Source organism: Anser brachyrhynchus (assembly GCF_964034855.1).
Source record: "Anser brachyrhynchus genome assembly, chromosome: 8".
NCBI classification, from domain to species: domain Eukaryota; kingdom Metazoa; phylum Chordata; class Aves; order Anseriformes; family Anatidae; genus Anser; species Anser brachyrhynchus.
Genome location: NC_137702.1, coordinates 2195708 through 2219378, shown reverse-complemented (window position 1 = coordinate 2219378; position 23671 = coordinate 2195708). Strand labels below are relative to the sequence as shown.

The window sequence follows — 23671 nt, the reverse complement described above, 5'->3', positions numbered from 1 at the left end:
CTCTAGCTGTGCCCCGGCCCTCTGCAGCTCTGTCTTCCTACCCTGACCATCGTGTGAGCCTCAGCTGCTGCGGCAGCACGAAGAACCGGGCTGAGCTCCACGGCGGCTGCTTGGGCAAGCAGAAAGGGAGCAGCGAGCACCAGGGGATGGTAACCTCCGAAGCCGTATCGAGCACACGTGCAAGCTGCCCTGGCTCTGAATGAGGAACCAGCGCCGGTTCGTCTGCTTTAAAAATGCGAGCTGAAATACGTGGCGCGACTTACTTCTAGACGGAGCCACGCAGAAAAGACGTCGCAGTTTAAAAGCCTTTGCCAGCTTCAGCAAAATTATCAGGAAGAGACAGTGGTTTGCATCTCCGCTGTATTTTGAAGGCTGAACTCGCCACAAAGTTTGGTACAAGTGAAGGTTTTGAAGCTTGTAATTACTCAGCCCTACCGGCACGCACTGATTTGTCTGCACCGCGTTCGCTTGGAACTCCCAACACAAGCGGGACTCAGCAGCGTATGTGTATAAGAGAATAGCAATTTATATTAATTGGTAATTAAACTTTATCAAGTAGTTAAGTACCAGAGACATAATGGATTGAAGAAGTTCTAAGGGACTCGTTCCTCGGAGAAGGAACGAAGATCTCAAGGCCCACAGTGGCAGCCCTGCAGGGATGGAGCTAACGCATGATCCCCATCTGTCTCCCTTCAGAGGCAGAGCCCCGCCACAGATTTATAGGTTGGCAGGTCCTGCCCTTGTCACGTCTCATTAATTCTCCGAGTGTAGAGAGCAAGAGGGTGGTTCTAAATAAGCGCTTCTCCGCGTGCTAGATGGTACCAGGTCAGCAGGCACACACCGCGGCGCAGCTCAGCTCCAGAGAACGCTTCTTCGTGTACGCAGGGCTGGATGAAGCCGAGCTGCTTCCACTTCAAAGCACACCAGCGTTTCTTCGGCAGGACTGTCACAACAGAGAGCATTCGGGTTCACACATCCCTGTGGAAAGCAGGGGAAGGAGCTGACGGGAAGCCTTCTGCGCTGCACAGGCATCCTCCGAGCGCGCTGCTTGCCCTGCTGCATGAGCGACGAGCCCCGACAGGAGCGCCCTCAGGCAGCGCCGCTGCGACCCGCCGCGTGAAACCCCGGTCCTGCCGGCACCCCCGCAGCACGGCTGCCTCCTCCCTCCACACGCACACCGTAAGCGAAGAAAAATCTCGGCTCATTTTTCTCTTAACTCGACGGCAAACTTGTAAGAATACAGCGCGATAAAATCGGGAGACGCCTTCTTCACTGCAAGGCAAACTTTCGGTCAGTTCCAACAAAGGGCAAGCAGGGAACCTGTACAACGAAGCAAACACGACTGGCATCTCAGTTTTCAGGCTGTGCTCCCATACATCAAATACTCAGGATATGAAAGTTGCCTTTTTTTTTAAAGCAAAGCGAGCCCTCTGTTTGCCAACGTGCCTTCTCATACAGATGTAACTTGCCTGTGTTGCAGTCACGTGTGCAGGAAGCTGACAGAACTGTCAGAACAGCAGGATTTTTTCTTTTAACTTGGCCGAAGATCGCTGTTCGTAGTTTGAAAAATGATTTCTTTTTTTTTCTTTTAAGTCAGCATTCCTTAAGCGTCCTTTCACTTACTAAGTCTATCTTTAAAAGTGAATTTAAACCTCTTATTGAAAAGACTCGTAACGCACGGTCATGAATCACTCCCAAAGCCAGCGCTGGCACAGAACAACACAAGCTGATTTTTTCCAGACAATGCCAGTGGTGAGACCAAGGCTTCCAGGCAGGAATGCCGGTGGGCAACGCTCACGCTAGCAACATGCATCTACGTACAACGCGCCCATCGAGCTGCGGGGAGCTTGTTCTGCATCACCAAAAGGCACGGCCCCCGCTCCTTCCACACGCCAGGAACTGCCATCGGGGCAGCGACACAGCACACAAGTCCTCTTGGCAATCAGCAGCCGTGACCCTACAAAACAAGGGGGCCGAGACAGGCTCGTTTGCTCTGACCGTGCCATCACTTCAGAGCTGGATCGACTCCTGACTATTCCCTGCCTCTTACAAGACACAGTTATTGAGAGACTTTGCAAAAATCAATACATAACACTGCAATAAAATGCATTTAAGCCACTCTCTAAGCCAGGCGGTGATGTTTCTCATAGAAAACCCGTTGCAAGGGTGCTGAGGTCCTATCACTACTTCAGAAGAACACGGTGTCCATCACAGCCTGTACCGACTCGTGGCGGACTAACTCCGGGCACGTCAGCATTAGACGTGGTGGGAGGCAGCACCCGCGCTAAATTACGGAATCGCAGCCACTGCTGCAGCAAGCACACCAACTGCACCTTGCTCTTCCTTCAGCTTACGTCCTTGAAGCACAGGATGCCACGGACCCCAATGGAAAAGATTACATATAAATTATATATTAATATGTCACTGATGTATTATTAACGGGAGAACAATTATCTGAAGGTTTCACGAGGAAGCTGCAAGGGGGAGAGGTGCTGAGGGGCGCTCACCCTCTGGGTGCTACCGACCACCCCATCACTCAGCCGGCGTCACCGAAGTGCTGCCTGGGTAACAACCTGGGGACCACCCAGCCAACGCAGAGCTCTGAATCTAGGAAAAAAAGAAAACCACAGGAGGATTAAAGCTGAAAATTCACAGAGTTTGAGGTCCCAGCGAGATGGGAGAGAAGGCATCCCTGCCTGCACGCTGGTGGGGAACGACAGTTTGTGCTCTGCTGGCGCAGATACTTTAAAAGGCTTCCAAAAACTGGAGAGGTCACAGAAACAAGCAGGAAACAAGATTTCTGCAGTAAGACCTGGTCATCAGAAAATCTGCGAGGCCACTTACTACTGAAGTGCTACCGCTGGGGAGAAAGCTGGGGATATTAAATGGCTCGTTAGTGGAAAAATGAGAATCAAAGTAAGGGCAGAAGATTCAAATAAGGGAAAAGAAATAGTTCAATACAAATGCAACAAATCGGTGAGAGTAGAAAGCCAAAAAGGAAAACAGAAAATGTGCTTTTTTATTTCCAGAGGAGCGGGTAACTCCTGCAGAGCAGCGTGCTCCAGCTCAGGCCACGGAGCTGCGACGGGGGGCCAAGGCTGGGTGATTTAACTGCCTGGTTCCTTCTGAACTCTCAAACTCTCTAAATACACGGGCTCAGACAATTTCAAAATTATTAGTATGTTTTGCCATACTTTGAGGAAAAGCGAAATGCAGAAGCATTCGGAAAGTGAAAGGTTATTTCTTGTGCATCCTCAGTAAATATGAAAGAGCGTACAGGAGAACGACATAATGTGAACTGCAATCGGCAGCCTGTGATTGTTCTTGATCAAAAACATCGGAACTGAGGGAGGCCACCTCTCCTCTCCACGCGGGAGACCGCCAGCCTAAGGTGTGAGAGAGCCTGTCGTCCTTGGGTCAAAAATTTAAAAAAAAAAAAGGAGAAGAAAAGCAAAGCACCATGCAAAGCAGCACGTTTAAACAGCAAAGTATGTGCGTAATGCCTAGAGCAAGATTCGAGCTAGATGGTACCTTTTGTACCTTTTTCTTGAACAACTAATGCCCTGCAGCCTAACGGAGCTTTACCAAAAAAAAACAAAAACCTGCTCTGAATGTATTGTACTCCAGTGAAATCCAGAGTCTCCAGTGATCTCCAGTGCAGAGACAGGTATTTATGGATGGCAACCAACGGGAAGTTACTTAGACTGCTCAAGTGCCAAGGCTTTTAGGGCTTGTTTTGTTAAATGTACTGCTTTGTGCTGCTGGCGTCTCAAAACGGGTATAAAAGTTCGGTGTGCCAAGCTCATTTCCTGACGAAGCGAGTCGCCACACACACAAACTTCTCACCGAGCACTCCCTCGCTCCCCTGCCCAAGTCAGGATGTAGCACCTCGGTCTGCTTCTTCTCCTTACCTACGGACGCAAAAGGCTTACTTGGAGCACTTTGTGTATTTTAAAGCTGCTCGTGGACGCGCAATGTCCTGTTACGTGCTTTCAAGCGAGCTGTTGCCCAGCAGTGGTGTGTAGTCCAGGCTGGAGGGAAGAGCAGCTGTCCCATATGATTTTCCCCAGCCTTCCTGCCTCTCTAAAGCCAAACCACGAAGAAACGAGGTGGAGAGACGGCAAGCTCTTACAAACCTGAAATAAATACTGCACCGACAGATGTTCACTTTGCTTTACAACGTAACTCCAATCTCAGAACAACCTACTGCACTACCAGCGATCCAAGTCTCGGCAGAAGACCACGAGAGACAAGTCTGGAACTTCCAAGGCTGGAAGGTTTGGAGCCCTTCCTCTTACCCTGCAGCATCTCCATACATACAAGAGTTTCAAAGCCGTTCAGCAGAGAGCTGCTCCCCCCTCTCTATTTCAGGTACCAGCAGAAGAGCAGCGCTTGTGCCACCAGCTAAGGCAGGACGCCTTCTCTCAGCTGGACCTGCAGCCTCTGGCATAAAGGTTTATAAGAAACCAGCAGGTCATTTCACAGGAGGAAATGACAAATGTCTATACCCCTCATTCTTTATTTACAACTGAAAAACATTCAATACTTTGATCTGCAAGAAGCTGTGCTCGCCGCACCACTGGGAATTAATTCAAAGAAGGCAATTACTGTTGAACAGGAATCTCCTCTTGTTTAAAATAGCAAGAGCCAATATTACCTCAATATATGGAGAGGGAATTCAGCATGGGCAGGAGAGTCTGGGGCAGAAATGCACTGCAGGAATAAACAGGCTGTTTGGCCAAAGTCAGGCACCGGCCAGCAACAGCTGAGATTAAAACAAGGGACTTCAAACCCAACCCAAGGCTTCAAAACCCATCCAGCACCGCATCACGTGCTTATCCATCCCGCTCCTATCTTTGTGAGCCTTCCTGTCCCCTCCTCCGGCACACACACAACCCGAGCCTTGACTCACGCTAACTCTTACCTGCTGCAAAACTCGGAGAATTTAGCGCTAAACACCAAATTCCTCCAACTTTACGGCAAACTCTCATTTACCCAACAGTCCAGCTTGAAGGGGCAGCCTAAAGCACCTCGCAGAACGAACTGCCAGACAGGTGCATTTAGGATGGATGCGTTTCCTGAAGCCAGTCACCCCACAAAGCCTGCTCGCTGCTAGCGAGCCCTCCTGCCCCCCGGGGAGCTGGCAGCCGTGCCCTGTGTTTCTGGAAGGTGGCTGCGCTGCCATCAGAGCTGCTGACTGAGCAGAACCAAGAGCAGCGCTCACCCACTTCCACTAACACAAGCGATTTTCCTTTTTCTTTGTCAGCTGCAACTGCATTTAGTCACCTGAAGCCTTCCAGAAGCTTCTGCATCAAGCACCAGCTCCGATTTGATTGTTCCAGGCCTTCAGCACTGCCTCTCTCCTTAGTTCAGGATGATGTGCACATCCCGAGCTTTCCCCATTAACTTCCAATTCTCAGTTCTTTCCCTTTATTTCCTATTTTTATCTTTCACATCCTGCAGGGAAAAAAAAATCTACCAATTTTGTGTGACAGGTATTTCAAAACATTAAACAGTAACAATAATAAGCATATAAACGAAAACATTTGTGTCACTATTGGCATCAAAAGCACGGTAAAAGGCCAATGCATGCAGTGAGACACACAGATCATGCTTTTCCATGTACGAAGCTGCTCTTCCAATTTCACGTAGCTCAGGTTTTCTAGCATTTATGCAGTTATTTATATCATCAGCTCAGGAACAACAGAAAAAAAATATTCTAGCCAGAAAAACTGTTTGAAGCTTTAAGCCCTTCAGCCACCCTCATAATGAACAATTCTCATGACCTACTCCTTAAAAACCCACCCAGCCAGGACACAAAACCCACTAAGTCACGCTTCCTCACTTCCCCCTCCACTTTGAACCAAGAGAAATCGCAGCCGGCTTGCCCAAGAGAGCCAACATTACCCCCCCACCACCACCCCCCACATAACCAAGCGGCTTTTAACGCCGTGTTGGCTCTTCCATGGGGCCAGGTGAGTGGGAAAAACCGAATACTGGATGGGATACCCAACGCGCTGCCAAGAACATCAAATAAAGGAGCAGATCGATCTTCCCCTAATCTGTCACTTCACGCGTTGGATCAACGCTATAGAAACAGAGGGGAGTAACAATTTAGCTGCCAGACACCCCAAAATCCTGCTAAGACTCCGCTCTCCTTCTCTTCACGTTTCGCCCAAGCAGCAGAACGGCGCGGTCGGTCCCTGGCAGAGCTCCCTTTGCGAACGGCGGGCTGTAAGGACTCACTGACCGAAACGCGCGCTGAACAGGAAAAGCCATTTTCTATCAATTTGGCAAGTGTCTGCCATTATCGATACCTGAAAATGTAATTGCATCTTAAGTGCTTTAGAGACCCAGAGCAATCTGAGTGCGTTTACAGGAACGATGCCTGATCAGTAAGAAATGACAAGCTGCTGTTCCTTTGTCGCCTGCCCAACTTGAATATCGACAGTTTATGACAAAATGTTTTATTCTGAATGATTTTTAGCTACTGATGGACATGAGGTAAGTCAGGAACCAAGACCAAACTCTGTCTTCTCTCTCTATCTCTGATCACACTTTCTGGTTTATGGCTTCTGTTAATGACCCTTTTCAGATCCAAACACAAGCCAGCCTGAAGGGTTTGTTTTCATATCTAAACAGCTTAAGTTCTCAAAACAATTCAAACACCTTCCTCTTTATGTAAACACACAGGGCAGCTTTCTCGTGCAATTCATGCCCGACGCAGCATGCAGAGTCAAGGGTTCTCCATTTGGGTTTGTGCCGCATTTTGATTTTCTTCCTCGTACCAAAGCGAGCAGCGGCCAGGTGCCAGGAAACCCGGGGCCAGCTCTGCGGGGGAAAAAACGCCCTCCACCTCCACGCCGAGGGAGGATGGGGAGGTGCGTGGTAGGAAAGAGGTGAAGCCTTCCTGTCCGCAACAGCACGCCTGACAGTCAGGATGCTGCCTGAGAAAACTCAAAGATTTTTTCCCCTCTGCACAAAAAAGGGAAGCTGCTCTCTGTCAATTTAGGCTTTTATCTGCAAGACCAAACTACAGAAAAGTTAACCTAAATTTACCAAATTAGTAGCGCTTACTCTTCCAACCGAGAACCCTGGATTACCTCAGGCCCTCTAGACATGAGGTAGAAGAATTAAAGTAACTTCAAACTGTGGGCTCTGCCCACAAAAAAAAATGAGTTTAAAAGGTTTGTTGATTTTACCCACTGAGTCTCTCCTGTGACTGCTCAGGGATACTTCACTTTTTGCTCTGCAGCTGATGCAGGTCTGCTTTCCAAAGCTTTTCTACCAGATACTCTCTCCAGGTTTTGTTTCTCATTTGTTTCATAAATTCATTTAGCAGACGAGTCAATTTGGATATGCACAAACAGCACACTCCCTATCAGTTCTGGATTTCCAGACTCTGCTTCTTATTTTTAAAGAAGTTTGACATTAATTCTGAAATATTTTTGCAGCACAGAGACTTCCAGGAGCTGACAAGCTTAGATTCGTTCCCGTTCCACATTTATATTCTTGAGCAAATTTAAACCCACTCAGTTTGGCTTTTTACACGTTTTTTCACCTAACCTTTCCTAAAGGTCAAAAGCTCGCAGTTTTGCTCTGTGTGAGCATAGAGTATTCTCTGTTCCACTGGGCCTTGGGGCAAGCGGCACGCAGACACTTAGACAAGTACGATATTCAAGGAGAACCAAATCACCATGAATATATTTACATAAAAAACAGAAATCTGCCTGCGATTGCTCGCTTGTAACACCGCAGATGACAGCAAGGGCTTGACGTGACCTGCCGGCTGCCGAGGCTCCAGCAGCGTGTCCTCGACCTGCTCCGGGTTCCCAAGCACCTGTCCCACGGCATCACCCAGCACAAACCCTGACCAAGGTGCAACTTCCTGCGTGTTTTACAAACAAGTGCCAGGAGGAAATGCCTACCGCTCCCCTTATATGGGCAAAACAGAACTTGCAGCTATCTTCGGCACCGGCGATTCGAGCGGCACCAGCGTACGCACCGGAGAAAAACATCTCGGATGTTTGCTTCTTCGAGCGAGCGCTAACCCGGGCCGACCGGAGTTACATTTCAACGCTGGTGCGACTTTGACTGACTGCATCCTCCCTCCCCCCAAACTCTGCTGTACCCACCTGGTCTGTTCTCCAGTCCCGAGGCCTCAAAACAGCCCTGCTTTGTTCCCCTGCCTCCACGCCAGGTCCTGTCCGAGCAGAGCCGGGCCCAGCCGTGCCCGCCGCACACCGCGGCCCCCGTGCCGCCCTCCTGCCACCAGCCAGCCGGCTCCGCGGCGGGGCTGGCGTTCAGCCTTTTATTTCCTGGTTCTCCTGTATAAGCTTTCATAGGCGTTTTTTCCACCCTAACCCAACAGGAGGGCCTAAAACAACAGGACGCTCGGTTTTCTTCTCACCCGCGCACAGCGGAGCCGTGCTCCCGGGTGGCCGGGGAAGGTGGGCACGACTCGCCACACAGGGCTACCTGCTTCCAGGCCGGGCCGTACACCCACCGGGCACCGTCCCCGGGGGCAGGAGCACCCCCCGGGAGGTGCCGAAGGCTGCCCAAGGCTGGCTCTACCCGTGGCACTGAGCAGGCACCGCACCGAGCGCTGGGCCCGCATCCACCCGTCCAGGCCCCCCGAGCCGCACCGAGGCGTGAGGCAGCGCCGCCTCCGAGCCGCCCCGCTCACAAAACAGAACCGGGGGGCCCACAGCGGATCCGCGACCGGCCAGGAACACCCAGGCGGTTCGGCGTTTTCGTTGTGGTTTTGATTTTTTTAAACTCCGACCCCCGTCCCGCACCACGCGGCCCCAGCCCGGCGCTGCTCCACGCCGGTTCCCCCCCACACACCCCCCCCCTTCCACCACCCCCATTCCCCCCGCCCCACCGCGGCTCCCACCGCGGGCCCGAAGCCCTCCGAGCCCGGCGGGTCCGACCGCTCCCCCAGGGGCTCCCTCCCGGCCGCCTCCGCCGCCCGCCATCTCCCCGAGCTTCTTCTTCCCCCGGAGGGGGGGGGGGGGAAACGCCGGGCCCCGCCGCCCCGAGCCCCCGCCGGCTCCACTCACCGCCTCCTCCGCGCCTCGGGCGGCCGCGCCCCTCTCCCGCTGCCCCCGCGGGGCTGGGGGCGGCCCGGGCCGTGCGAGAGCCGAGCCGGGGACGGACACCACCGGAGAAGGGGCAGGAGCAGGGCGGCGGTCCCGGCACGGCGGCGGGCCCGGCCCGCGGAGCATGCGCTGGGCCCGGCCCGCCCGGGGGGTGGCGCCCGGCCGCGGCCGCCTCCCGCTCCGGGGAGGGGGGGGCCGAGGGGCCGCCGCCATTTGGGGCGCTGAGAGGAGCCCCGTGAGGGGCCCGGCAGGGGTCTGCCTGCCGGGGGGGGGCCGGGGAAGGCAGCCCAGCGCCCAGCTCTGCGTCCCCAAGGGCAAAAGTCGGTGCCTAAAAAAGCTCCGTCGGGCAGTCTGTGCCGAGCGGGGGGTGTCCGCTGTCCCTCAGCCTTCGAACAGCCGTTCAAAGCCGTGTTATGAAATGTAGTTAGAAATGGGGTGGAAGGGTTCTCGTGGTCAAAAATTACTAATAAAGTCTCCCACAGCACCTGGGTGCAGGCAGGCACTGCTGCCTGGCAGGCTGATGGTGAGACTTTTAACCAGGACTTGCCTGCTTCTTCCTTAATCCTAGCCAAAAAATCCAAAGCGGAGCTTGCCTGAACGTCTTGCGTTTGCTTTTCTCTGAGCTCTTCATCTTCTAGTGAAAACAATACTGCCATAACGCTGGTGTGTTTTGATCCGCTTAAAAAAAAAAAAAAAGCCTATCTGTCTCCACGCAGACGTGCACAACGCGGCAGCGTGAATACCTTGGTGTTTACACCGAAATGATGAGATAAACAATTCTCCCCTCTGCACAGAAAAGAAATTGGTTTCTTCATTGTGGTTTCAAACTCTCAAACTCACAGGAAACAGTCTGAGTGGAAGTAATATCAGTAAGAAAACAATTCACTTCAATAAAATGATTGCCCCCTTCCTGCACATGCACACACACCCGGCATTTTCTTCTGAGAGAAGAGCCAGGCTCCAGCTGCATTTCACAGGCATTGTCCTAATAGCCAAATCGAGCATTAAAAACACACAAAACAACAAACAAAGAAAGAATGGTAAACGTGATTGCTTTCAACACAGTGCTAGTTTCACGTCATTTGCTTTGGTTTAATCAGAGCACGCTGATGGCATCTTTTTGTCGAGGCCTTCTCACGCACCAACAGTACATGGGTGCGCAAGTGCCGTTGCTGTTACGAAGTGTTTATACGCTGACCCACTCATCTGCCTCATGCTTTGGCTATCCCGATTTTCAAAGCTTTTCTCCTTGGAAATCACCCCAAGGCTTTTCATCTCCCACACCAGAGCTGGGCGGCGGGGGCTGATTGCACATCACTGCACGTATGCGCATGTCCGTGTGGTTGTAGTTTACAAACTAAAGATAGATGGACATGGATTTTTCTCCCCTCTCCCAAGAGGAAACAAGCCAGCACTTCCCCGCCCCTCTTTTCAGAGCTGTCAGGGAAACAGCAAAGTGTAATTCGGATGCTATTTCACGGTGTTCATCTTTTTTCCCTGCTACGTGGCGTTGTTGTCTCTGGATTACCAGTGCTCTGGGTGCACGGGTATGGCCCCGAGCAGAGAGCACTGGGGTCTCGCCCCATTTCCACCGTGCTGGTGATCTTTGCTGAGGTCGGAAGGAGAGAGGTCAAACCTGTGGCTGCAGCTGGTGGCACCTGCGTCCATGCCATGGCTCTAGGCCTTGACTTTTTCTTGCTTTTTTATTCTGCATTCCCCCTTGATTTGCCTGACAGGGCTGCACTTCCGTTGATTTTGTTTGACTCTTGCTAGCCCTTTCTGCGGCTCTGCCTGCATGGTGATAAAATCAGCTTTCCTTGGTGAGTTTTCATGCTTCGTAACATACCAGATCTCTATTACTTATGCATTACAGTCAGTGTTCGTTTCCCGGCACAGCTACTGATGCTGCAAATGTCCTTAAATCCACATCAGAGCTGCAAATCAAACCAAAGCCAAGAAGAAGGCTGTGACGGAAGGATTGCATAAGGGGCTTAGCCCGGGGCTGCTCACAGAAGCCGCAGCTCAGAGGAGAGCAGCTTTACCTCTGCCCCCATCTAAACCAGTGCTCAGAGTCCGAGACCTTGCCCAGGGGTGACCCAGGCTCCCAAGGGCCACGTCCTTCAAAGAGGGCTAAATTCTCATGTGCTCACACACCTCCGTTCCAAAAACGGGGCTGGGCTCCTGTGGCACCTACAGTCTTACAGAAACTGTGTGTTTAGTCTCCTGGCCCTGCCTACAACATGAGCTTTTTGCTTTTTCTCCTTAATTTCAGGACTGTGGTGTCCTCTGATTTCTGCTGGTTGTTCTGTGACATGTAGTTTCGGTGAAATCGACGCGCTTCTAGAAATTAATCCCCAAACTCTATTAATAACAGGATTTCCTGCCCATCCCCAAACGTAGTGACCGATCTGCCCATTTTCCTCATTGGGGCAGCACCGACGTACACCCCTCTGCTCTTTCCAGCTATCAGTTTCACAAAAATCTTCAGGAATTTAGTATTTTTAACACCGCCATCTCCCTGCTAAGTTGACTGGAAGCGACCAACGAGTTCAAAAGCTGTCAGTGGGGACGTCAGGCTGCCAGACAGGCGGACGGACAGACAGACTGCAGTTTCAGAAAACCTATTCCTTGGGAAAGCAGGCTAAGTGCTCAGACCCCCCAGTCTGCTTTCACCACAACACACCATCCTATGGCAAGGATGTAATTTTATATTAAAACATTGAAAGTGGTTTTCTCTGTGGAATTAATCACAGGCACTTGTAGCTGAGTATGTTTTCCTGCTCATAAAGCGAGTGGGCCTGCAAAGAGCTGCAGAAAAGGTCTTTGATGCAAAACATTTTTTCCTACCCCTGTAAGTACCGTACTGGGGTGGAGCGACAAGTCGGACGAATTGCTTCGTATCTTACTTATTTCTTTATTTTGCAACTTCCAGGAAGCACTGATGTCCTCCAAGAAAAAAAAAAAAAAAAGTAGATATCTAGACTTGACTTTCTTGGTATTTGTGAATTAAAACTCAAATGAAATTCAAACGAGTTATCTCTTACAGCCTTCTTTAAAGAAGAGGGTGGGCAGTTACGTACAAATTTTCCCCTACTTCAGTTTTCAAGTTTCCAGAAGCCAAACATCACCTCTGCTTTGGTTATCTTTGAAAAGGTGAGGTTTTCACACGATTTAAAACAGTATAAATGTTAAAAAAAACTTTTTTTCCATAGCGCTTCAAACTACAGCAAGTGGCTCTGCGTACAGTAAAGTGCTATAAATCGCTGATGCCATCAGCTTGGAATTGACTGCACCCTTACATAAATGTGATTCAACACCATCTGAGCGGTTTCACTTGTCTTTGGTTTGTTCCTGGCAGTACGTCTGGAGTCTGGTTCTTCTCAAACGTGCTAGCGAAGATCAGGAGGAGGCAGGGAAGCCGGAGGAGCTATGTAAGGTGTAAAACTGGCCTCTGCCTTTCAATGTCAGCAATTCCTTACGTTGTAATGGCACTAGAAAGTACACTGGCAATAAATTTCTGTGCTCTTGTATGCTTCTGCAGAGCATCAGGCTATGCTCACTGCTGTTCAAATTAGAGTTTATTTTATAATTTTTTTTTTTTCCCCAAAGAAAAACATTCTTCCAGTTTTCCCTCCAGGGATGGGAGTTACAAAGTAGAGCATGTCGGGGATTTTTTCCTTAAGATCATCAAAACTGATCTTCTCACTCAGAGCTATTTTTCCTGAGGCAGATGGCAGGAGCTGTTCCCAGCCGGACGCACGCCAGGCTGGGCTCGCCCCGCGGCCGTAGTGCGAGGAGCAGCCGGGACACGGGGCCGGAGGAGCAGGACCAGCACCGCGGGGCAGTGCAGAGCTGGGCCAGGCAAAAAGGGAGCCCTAAACCATCCGTTGGATGCCTGTCAGCGGTGCAGCGGCGAAATTCGGGCAAGACATCCTCCCTGCGAAGCCTCCCCATCGGTGAAGTGGATAGCACCGCACACCATCACCACACAATATCTTAGGGAGTGCGAGGCCCCCGGATACTGCAGTGACGGGGTGGGACTTGCCCCGGGGGCTGTATAAATAGATATGCAAGTGCACAAGCCCTTTCATCTGATCTGTTGCTGAATTTATCTTAAACTTCCTGTGCTCACATAACATGCGTGAAAACGTGTTTGTGACACTGCTTTCAGAGTGCTTGTCTCTGCTTGGAAAAGCAAGTGAGAGAATTTATTTTGAGACAGCTGGAATGTGGGAATTATTTCTTCCTAATTAACTACTTCTAAATACCGTTCTCAACCCCAACCACCACCAGCACTTTTTTTTTAAAGCTAACTGGGGTTTCTAACAACCTCCGTCTGGGAAGGCGAGGTACTCCTTGTTGATGATCTAAATTTACTTTGAAAAAAAGCTCAAATCGTGCCTGTCCAAAGCAGTCCCTGTTCCCAGGGTGCTGTGGCAGCCGCTGCTGAAAGCCAGGCTGCGGGGGGATTTCCTGCTCGGGGCCTGCGAGCTGGCAGAGCCGCGTGGGAAGCCGAACACGTAGCTCTGCTTCCCGACTTCCCTCTTCCCTGGCTGGGGACTGGAGCTCGCACGCTTGGCTCTGAGCTCGGGAGCGCGGGGATGCTGCTGCCGTGCCTCGGTCCTGCAGCGGGAGCGTTCGTGTTGCTACCTGCATCTGTCTGCTGTTTTTTTTCCTGTTGCCAGCTTTCTGGTTCTTCCCTGTCACCGAACCAAAAGTCTTATCTGGATTTTCTTCAGCTTTCTCTGATGAAAATATACCAGCGGCTGGCACGGCGCAACCAGTGCAGCCCAAAGCCTGTGGCTTGTCCCGGACGAAATGGAGCAGAGTGGTGGTGGTGGCCAGCTCCAAACCCCACTCCTCATCTCCTTGGTCTCTGCTGGAGAGCAGCAGTTTTATGTGGTGTTCGCCGTATTCCCCCTTCCTTCTGTCGCCCGGAGAATTACCGTCATGTTTCCAGGAAGGGTGGTGTTCACGGTCAGAGAGTCACTGAATTAAAGAATCAAAGAATCACAAAATAGTGGCACAGGGGGGCTCAGAAATAAGAGCTGGACGGCAAACTCCAGATCTGGAGATCTGTGGACTTTCCAAGCCCCTTGAGACGAGCGGTGCCACCACCAGGAGGTCAGCGCCCCCGTCTTTGCCTTCCTCCTGCCGCGCTGCTTCGGCACGGACACAGCGCATGCAGCAGGGCTGCGTGTCCGTCTGCGGGGTGTTAGGGGGGAAACGGACAGTGCCAGCGATCGTGGAGGTGGGGACGGCGAGGCTGGAGGGAAATGAACAGTGCCAGCGATCGTAGAGGTGGGGACGGTGAGGCTCGGGCCCGTTCGACGGCTGGGCTGCAGTAAGAGCGTATTGCTGTGGTGCATTTCGGTATCGTTAGCCGTGGGGCCAGAATATTCTGACAGCATTCGGGTTGCGGTGCAAACTGCTGTAAAAAGAGCTGATGTTGCCGTCAAACTCCGTGGAACTTAGGGAGGTGTAAAGCAGTGCAGGATTTGTCTCCCGTTTATGTAACTGCTTGGCCTCTTTAGCAAAGCGCTTTGTATTTCACTTAATAGTTTTGAAAGGCTGTGGTGTGTTTCCTTGCATTTATCTGAGTTAAAAGGGCAAAAAAGTGAAAAATCCTTAGACTAAGAAGGAGCTGAACAGACACTGTGCTCCTCTAATCATTGCCAGATAAAACACCCACTGTGGGGTTTGATTAAAATGACTTTTCCTTTAATGGGGATTCAAATGCAACTGCAGCAGCACGTCCAATTTACATCCAAAATTAATTAGGCTTCATTAGCAACAGGCCTCTGGAAGCTTTAATTTCGAGAGTCCCCTGGAGCACTGCGTTTCACCCCAGAACGCAGGAAGGCTTCGGATGCTGGAGGGGCGGCGCCACAAGCTGTCCCGAGAAGCTGTTGTTCTGCACAGGATGGAAGTTTCTCTCAAAAACAACACATGGCATTTTTTTATCATTCTGGGAACACGAAGCCGACACGTTTAAGGAAATCGCTTGTAAATGAAATGCACCGAATCGGCGGGCCAGCCCGGGCAGTGGTCAGGAACGTCGGCATGGAGCCTCGCTGCCTCCTCCTCACCGCTTCCCTCGGGAAGGGCCGCTTCTGCTCGGCTGCTCCAAAACGCTGACCCAAAGGGCACCAGCGCCGTCGCGTTTCTCTTTGTGTGCTTCTGTTAAAGTCACGCTCTGTTCCGTACCCACAGGACGTGAGACTCCCAGTTAGAGAAAGCAGAGAAACCCCGGGAACTTCAGAGCTACGACCAAAACCACCAGCCTCACCTCCTCTGCTGGCCCTTTCCCCAGGGCTCTTTGCTAGCACCAGAATTAAACCCTCTGGGCCGGTGCTGCCCTTGTGCCTGCAGCCCTGGACGCTTTCCCTTGAACTTTCCACCCTCATCACCCCCGGGTTGGTCCCAGCAGCAGGGACGAGACCCACGGCTGGGCTCCGCTCGAGCGGAGCAACAAGACGGTGCCAGGATGGGGTCCGTGGCTCTGCTCTCCATCTGCCAGCACCTCTAACGGCAGTAATTTGCTCTCTCACAGGCTTATTTTTAGCCAGGAAGAATCTGAGGCTTTTGCAAACGTTTAAACACATGTCTCTCTTGAATTATTCAGTGTACTTTGCCTGCTTCTGGAGTTAATTAAAATGGAGGGCAATCGATAGTGAGCTCTCTGGCTCACCATGGGGAGGCGGCGGCGGCAAGGAGCAGCTGTGGGACCGCTGATAGCCTCCTGTCCTCTCCATCCCTCCCGAGCCACCGGGCTGCCGCTGCTCTGCTCCCTCGGCAGCGCTGGCCAGCAGCTGCAGAGCACCGAATCATACTGGGTTTGCCTTAATTTAAGGAGACCGATTCGTGCACAGTACTGGGGATGGACATGTCCTGAGCCACACAAACCAAGGGCTTGGTGGCCGCACCAGAACCAAAACCCAAATTCCGCAGCATGGTCCGCGTGAGATGAGCACGTGTCTCACAACTGATGCAAAGTGAGCACTGGAGCATGGCCCAGAGGATTTGCCAGGTGCCTGCGATGTGTATTCCTTCTCCTTGGTGGCTCCTCGTGGTCTTCGGCTTTACAGCCAAGCGCTTTTGCCTGGAACAAGAAGGAATAATCTGCCTACCACCCTCTGCAAGAGGTGAGGGGCCACGGAGAGGCTATTTTAGCTCAAAAGCCGGAACCTATGGTGCCAACACATCTCTGCGTGTGGTGGGTGCTCAAGGGGTTTAGGCAGAAAGAGCCCCCCATGCCCACCTCCTGCTCGCAGCCAGCAGTGGCGCCTCTTTGTTCCCTGTTCTCTGCTACAGCTGAACAAGTTTTTTCCCAGAGTCAGGTGAACCTTCCCCTGTATCTCTAAAACGAAGACCAAGTGCAGCCCTCCTCCTCTTGAAGTCAATGGGGAATCTGGGACCGGGACCAGAGTTTCACCTTTCATCTGAAGAAAAGCGCAAGGTTTGGTCCCAGAAACAGTAATATCAGCACAATACAAAAGCGTGACCTTCTGTAGGAGTATATTCATCCACACATACCTCCGTGCCCTCTCCTGCTCCTGTGAAATGTTACGAAGAACAAACTACGTATCAAGTCAAACCATGCCGAATTTATCACCTGCCTGAACGCAGACACGACAGCAGTGGCTTTGGTATTGTGCCACAACACCCAGCTCCTTGTGAGTAGTTCTGTCCCCAGCCCGACATCGATTAATGCCAGTCTCCCTTTGTGAGTCAAGCTACTGACAGAAGTCTAGGGTTTGCACACTATCCGAGTCAGGAGGAACCATCAGCGCTGGATAGAGACACTTTTATTTGTTCCTATCAGACGTGGAGGTAGATATGGGGACGCAGGGGTGCTGTGCAGCCAGCTCTCGGCCCCCAAATGCTCAGCGGTGCCCAACCCCCCCCCCTCCAGCCCCGCGTGCTTTGTGCACAAGCAACATGAGATGCGGGCAGAAATATTTTATGCAGAAGGGAAAAACGATCGCGTCGTCCTTTGTTCAGGCAGCACACTCGGGGAGCACTTCTCCCCGTAGGAGGCACGTGCCGTTGCCATCCCTGTTACTGCGGCGTTTGCTCCACGTGGAGAGGGACCCCCCTCACCTGGCAGCGGGAGCGGGGAGACAACCACGGCACTCCGCTGGGAACGGCTGGAGGGGAACGCAGCTCGAACGCGTTCATCTGGTTTTATGCTAGGTGAAAATATCGCCACAGCTGAGCTGAGCCTGCCTGTCACGAGTCCATGCTGAATTCCCTTCACGCTCGTGAAATTTTGCAGGCAGCATGCTGTAGCTGCGATTGTTTTGGAGCTGGTATGCCAAGCAAATACCCTTGGATCTGAAGAAAAATAATGTTGCAGGGCTGAGCTGGTAACGTTTCTCATCACTCCACCAGGCTTCACCGGAGTCTTCACCAGCTTCTTTCGTTTGTTTGATTTTTTCACTCTAGTTTGCCCAGCATTTCTAGGCTCACATTCAGCAATTGCTTAACCTGACCTAAAAACAAGTTTGTCATCGTTACATTCCAGGGCAACTAATACTTGCACTTATCAAGACGTTGCAGTTAGGGTTCTTGATTTATAGAAATGTTTAATCAAGAAGGCCTGGACTAAAGTTCAAGTGGAAGTGCTTCGTGCTAGCCAGAGACAATTTGAATGAACAGTAATTAAAACAGTGCCTGATTCATATGGGGCACTGCTGGACTTTGGAACGACAACTGCGTGCTTGGAACTCTGTTGGGATGGATTCCTTCTCCTTTTAGTACAACCACAGCCAGGTCTGTTGGTGCTGATGCTTTCTGCTGTACAGTAAGTCACATTAAAAAAAAAAAGAAAAGAAAAAAAAGTGGAAAGGCAAAACCTTCACCTGGTTCCAAGGTTCAGTGCTAGCAGACAATGGATGTCTTTTATCCCGCTGTTGTCAGAGGCAGATAGTGGCTGGCCGGCTCCCTCGGAGCAGAACTTCTTACCCTAAAAGGATGGTTTGTGGACGAGAGCCAGGAGCCGAGCAGCCGTTCTGGTCTGCAGCCTCGCGGCCCCGAGGAGATGTGGCAGGAGCAGAGCTGCTGTTCTTCGGCGAAACGTGGGTGGGACAGCGACAGCCTCCAGATGGGAAAAGGGACTTTCCTGGTGAAAAAGCCTGAGAACCGCTGGGGCAGAACGAATCCGTCCAGAATGACAGCTGAGAAATGTCACGAGAGAATCGCCTTTCCTTGGCATCAAAGCTTTTATACGTTGCAGAAAGTTTTATCAGAGAACGGACGGCCCTCCGGGAGCTTATTTTTGAGAAGAAAGTGATGTGATATATCGCTGTGTGCATGTTGTTTACATCTTGCTTTAACACAGTTCGTGGGAGGAAGCGTTCCACTGCCAAAAAAGACTTGATAGCTGCATTGTTCGCGTGTAGCAATATTTAGACATAGCAAACCCACAAGTATTTATAATAAGTCTGTCCGATTATGCTGTCAGTCGGAAGCTACAGGAAAAGAGATGGACGCTGTGTCCACTGAGCGAGAGAGGGAGATAAAGGCTCCCGTTAAATCTGATCAGAGAGGTGCCGTTCTGAGGCACAGACAGCGTTTTCAGTTCCTGTCCCATGCCAGGGCTCGAAGCTGTGCTTGTTTTAACAGGAAATGAGAATCACAACCAGGAGCCCAGCGGCACTGTCACTTCAGCTGGCAGCTTCACTCTGGCTTTCACCAGTGCTCGGTGTGGCAGTTACCGCGTCTCACTGAGCAGCCTGGCTCGCTTATCCGCCCTGAAATCTGACTCAAGGCTAGGCAGGTAAGGAGCCTTATTCCGTGCACCCGCTCCACAGCGAAACTTGCATCTGCCTCCGGGCAGTTACGCTGCTCCCCGTGGGGAAGAGAGACCTGCCCGTGCCCGCCTGCAAGCCCACGAATGCTCCCACAGCCCCTCATCTCCCCTCGTGGGACTTCGTGTGCAGGCTGCCAGCAAACCCCGAGCAGGGCACGGCCGGGAAGGGGCAGCGCAGGCGTCTCGCTGCCGTAGGACCAGGGACAGCCGCGGCTGCTGCCCGCTGCCAGGTGACCCCCTCTGCCTCCGGGTGCTCCTCCTGCCCCGGTCAAGGGGTCCCTTCGAGCTTCGGAAAGAGGCAGAAAGGAAGTCGAGGGTTGACTGCTTAGATTTTAATCTATCTAGAACTTTAACTCTTGTTAGCAGGATGTCTTTTTTATCATCTGCACGGTTTCTAGTACAACAGAGCCCTCCTCCAGACGCAGACTTGAGCCGCTATCACACCACCAGTAATAATTTCCCCCGCGTAAATGACGCACGCTGGCAAAACGTTCCATCGCAGCAGCACAGCCCCGACCCTGGCAGGGCTCGCAGACGCAGCCAGCAGCACGCTCGGGCAAACACCTTCCAGCGAAGAAGATCAGAGAAATAGCACAAAGCGTGTAATTGCCACGTTGGAGCAGCCGCTGGCCGAGCTAATCCTCTTCCGCGAGCGGCAGCGGTGCGGGGCAGCACAGGGCAGGGCCCGGACGGTTATTAATCACCCCGTCCAGAATTAAGAGCCTTCTAAGTGCTGCAGGGTTAACAACCACAGGTAGTGTCAGTATCAAGAATAAATCGTAACCTCTGCAGGTTTCTGCCTCCAGCCTCTGCAGGCTGAGGACTGGACATTCCCCCGGGGGGACACTGGGGACAGGCACCCACCAGCAGGTTGGGGGGACACTGGGGACGGGCACATGCCAACACACCAGCAGGTCCCTCACACCAGCTGGGCTCACACCAGACCCCACAGGGCTGCTCGCTGCCCACCACTCACGACCCCGGTACACGCACACACCTCGGCCGCCCAGCACTGCTGGTTTGCCACCCACACGACGACGACGGACTCGAGCTTCGCCAAAAGCGGGGGCCCCAAAAACCTTTTCTAGGTATTTTCTTGGAACTGCGACAGAAGTTACCCAAGGAAGTTGCAGTCTTGTTGGCCAAGGCGGAGAAGCCCCAGCCCCAAGCGAGCACCAGACGCCCCACCGTGGCTGCAGCGCCTCCCTGCCGTGCCCGCTGCAAGCAGCCGCATCGCCCTGGGCTGCTGGAAGATGTGAGATGGGCCCTGCCCCTCTGCCCACTCCCACGTAACAGAGCGGGTGGGGACACTAGCCGGCTAAAATCATGCTGTCTTTAACAAGAAATATGTAAACATATCTACAAAGATACTGTATAGCTGCAGTCGTTCCCATTTTTCTGGTACCACCCATTGACCCACACTGCCTTACCTCTTCTCCCAAATACTCCCCCAGCCGCGCAGGACCCCACTTTTGGGACCCTTATTGAAGCTTCTCAAGCACGGCATTTCTGGAATGTCAAACAGACAACTAAGAGGCAAACTCCCAGTAAAGCACAATTTTTATTCGAGTCAATCTTAAGTTTTCTTAACCCGTGACTTTTACATGACAAGGTATGTTCAGAACGAGGACACTTGAGCAGGACGTTGTGTGTACGTCTGTCCGTCAGCTCCTGGAATCAAAGGGATGGGGCGCGGTGGGCGCGGGCCCCGTGAAGCTCAGATGGCTGCCATCCTTCAGTTATCACAGTACTGTACCTTTACAAGAGACAGCATCAGCACTGTGATAACTGAGCCAGGGCAGCCTGTCAGTCATCGCGGCCCCTCCACGCACTGCCAGGTGCTTCCTCTGTCTTCTCATCCCTTGCACGCCTCCGAGCCCCAAACTGCCCTCAACGGGTGCCCAGCTGCCAGGTGAGAGGCTCGGGAGTATTTAACTGAAGTGGCTTTGCATGTTGGGCTCCAGCTCAAAAAATTATTCAGATAATTAGTGCTATCTTAATGACCGTGGTGACCAAAACAGCCTTCAAAATCCAATTCGCCAGTGCTGCATGTAATGGAGAAAGGTTAACTTACCCCTCTACAGTTAACGCTGGAGAAAATGAGGGCACCCCTTCTCCCCGTTAAACTCACCGGAGCTAGAGAGCAGCGCTTGGTTTACGCTACTCAAGAACCGAATGTCATGAACCAGACAGTCAGCAGGCAGACGTGGCCGCGAGCCAGGTTAAGTCGGCGGAGCTGCACCGTGCGCGCGACAGCCGAAGGCTGGGATCACGACCAGCACGAGTAGAGGGCAGCACCACACCGCGACCGCGCTGCATACTGCACCGAGCGCGCCAGGCGCTCGCCCAGGCAGCGGAGCACTCTGGCAGGCGGTGGAATTTTACAGCGCCGCGAACGCGTTCAGCTGGGCTTCATCAGGGTTTGTCACATGCGCCGCGAGAGCCGGGATCGCGGGCGCCCACTCCTGTGCCTACCGAGGGGGCTCCCGACGGGAGCAGCGCCGGACGCCGAGCAGCCAGCTGTGCTCACGAGGGACTGCAGCTGGAAGAGGCAGAAGGGGTGCCTCAAGGCTCCGCGGGCTGAAGTACACAACTGGAACTTTTAGGTCACAGGATCCAAACACAGAATTGTGAAATCAAAACTTATACCGCAAGTCACACTTATATCAACCAGTATTTTGCACCCCACTTTTTCTGTTTTTTTAAACAGGTATTGCTGAGAAGATCACGGAACTACTTCTACACGCACACACCTCTGGTTAAGGGAATCACGTTGACCTCTGAAATAATTAAGTTTAAAAAATAACACATTTTTTTTTTACACAGAAAAAGTTAACGTGTTATTATAAAAAGTTAATTTATGATGCCGATGGACTTCCTCAGTACAATCTGCTCTGGTACTTCTAACAGCAGGAAGCAAAAACTCCAGACGTGGTTTACTGCTCTAAATAACTTACCTGGGGAAGAGCATGTCTGGAGATGTTAAGTAGGTTGTTTTTAAAAGAGAAAGGCGTAACGCTCAGACGGATCCAGCTACCAAAATAGTGTTTTACAAGTTTTTAACGGAAGAGGGCAATGGTGAGACAAGCAAGAAATATCTGAGGAGAAGCACGCAGTGGAAAAAAATATTTGTACATTTTAAAACAAACTGCAAACATACATTACATAAAAAGGGGACAGTCAACAGATTATGCAATACTGACGTCAGATGATGACACAGATGACTTAAACGTATACCCTAAAACTTGCAGATTTGCCACCAATTGTAATTAATTACATCATCTGCTGCTGGAAGAAAAAAAAACACCAAAGAACTTTGTAAAAAATGCTGGAGAAAATCTGTACGTACAGCTGTGACTTTTGGAAAGGAAGGGACGTGCCCGACAAACGAACCATTTGCTGCCACTCTGAAGCGTTTTCACACCACATTGTTCCAGCAGAAAAAAAAAAAAAATCTACCCGTTTCAACAGAACGGAAGAGGAGCGGAATTGGGAATCCCACATTTCGGAGGCCGAGGCGGTTAGAGGAGAGCCGCTACTTGGCAGTTCAGGTGTGTCTTCATCTGAGCCTGACGATTTTACCCTTGCTCCGGCGGTTACTGGTAGGCTGCTTCAAGAAGATCCATGACCGCAAAGGTGAGCGGTCCCACCCAACTCCCCGGCACCCCGACGGTTTGTCTCACACCTATTCCGACGTGCTCGGGGCTGGGGCCGTTCTCCCCCAGAGGACCCCGCTCCTGTCCCCCACAAACCTGCTGTGCCTCCTCACGCGCCGAGTCTCGCGCTGCTCCAGCCGGACCACGCACGCGGGGCGGGCTCCGTGCAAACAGGTGTGCGAAAACGCAGAACTTGGCTCCTTGTTACCGTCTCGAGAACCCTCCCTGCCTTTGCAAACAAAAAACATTCAGCTAGCCCGGCACCCAGCACGCGGACTCGCGCCACGGCCAGGGCGCTGCGTTATTTCCACGGGGGTTATTTAAGAATATCCGATCGTCAGCGCAGGCTGCCGCCCCTCGTTTCGGAAAGCCTCCCAGCTCGGCCTGGCTGCTCCTGAAGCTCCGGCTCCCCCTCCAGCCCCCGGGGGCCGGTTACTCGGCGTGTTTTCGCGTTGTTTTGCGGGCACGTTCCCTCAGCGCGGCCCCCTCCCCACCCGGGCCGGGTACCAGCACCGAGCGCGCTCGGCAGCGACCCGGGGGGGGGGGGCTCTCGGTAACCCGGCGGCCCCCAGCGCCTCGCCCCCTTCCCTCCTGAGGCACGGCCGCGCACGAAGCCTCCCCCCCCGGAACCCTCCCGGCCCCCCGCAGCCCCCCAGCCGCTCTCCCCCTCCCACAAAATAGCAGTGCGCAATGAGGGGGGGGGGGGGGGGAAGGAAGCACCGCGCCCGGCCGCGCTGTCGGAGCCGGGAGCCCGGGAGGGGGGCGAGAGTCCCCGCCGGGCGCCCCCCGCGCCCCGCTCAGGGCCGGGCCGGGCCGGACCCACCTGCGGGCTGGCGGCGGGGCCGGGGGGGGCGCCGTGACGCAGCACGGGCGGGCGGGCGGCGTGAGGGCCGCCATCTTGGCGTGTTTATGGCAGCGCCGCGCGGCCATGTGATGCGCCCGCCGCTTCCTGGGGGAGGGGGGGGGTGTGGGGGGGCGGCGCGCGTCGGGCACGCGCGCAGCGGGCACGCGCACGGCGTTCACGCGTGGGCGCGCAGGGTGCCCCCCCCCCCCCCCACACACGCACACCGAGGGGGCGCCCCCCGCGGTGCTGCCCCCCG

General features: G+C 52.8%; 1 protein-coding gene and 2 long non-coding RNA genes across 4 annotated transcripts in view; 1 reads left to right on the top strand and 2 right to left on the bottom strand.

Moving 5' to 3' along the window:
• The window catches only part of JAK1 (Janus kinase 1), a 58704-nt gene extending 49470 nt beyond the window's left edge, over positions 1–9234 (bottom strand). For both annotated transcript variants that reach the window (XM_080603370.1, XM_080603371.1), the window contains exon 1: positions 9063–9234. The gene's annotated coding sequence lies outside the window, so the exon portion shown is untranslated. The remainder of the gene's footprint in view (positions 1–9062) is intronic.
• Positions 9235–11941: 2707 nt separating this feature from the next.
• LOC308199412 lies at positions 11942–22421 on the top strand. The gene is made up of 2 exons (XR_013954622.1): positions 11942–18882; positions 20004–22421. It is a non-coding gene; the product is annotated as an uncharacterized lncRNA (long non-coding RNA).
• On the bottom strand, positions 21960–23542 carry LOC308199411. The gene is made up of 2 exons (XR_013954621.1): positions 23395–23542; positions 21960–22800 (listed from the first exon to the last, which is right to left on the bottom strand). It is a non-coding gene; the product is annotated as an uncharacterized lncRNA (long non-coding RNA).
• Between the last annotated feature and the right edge of the window lie 129 nt (positions 23543–23671).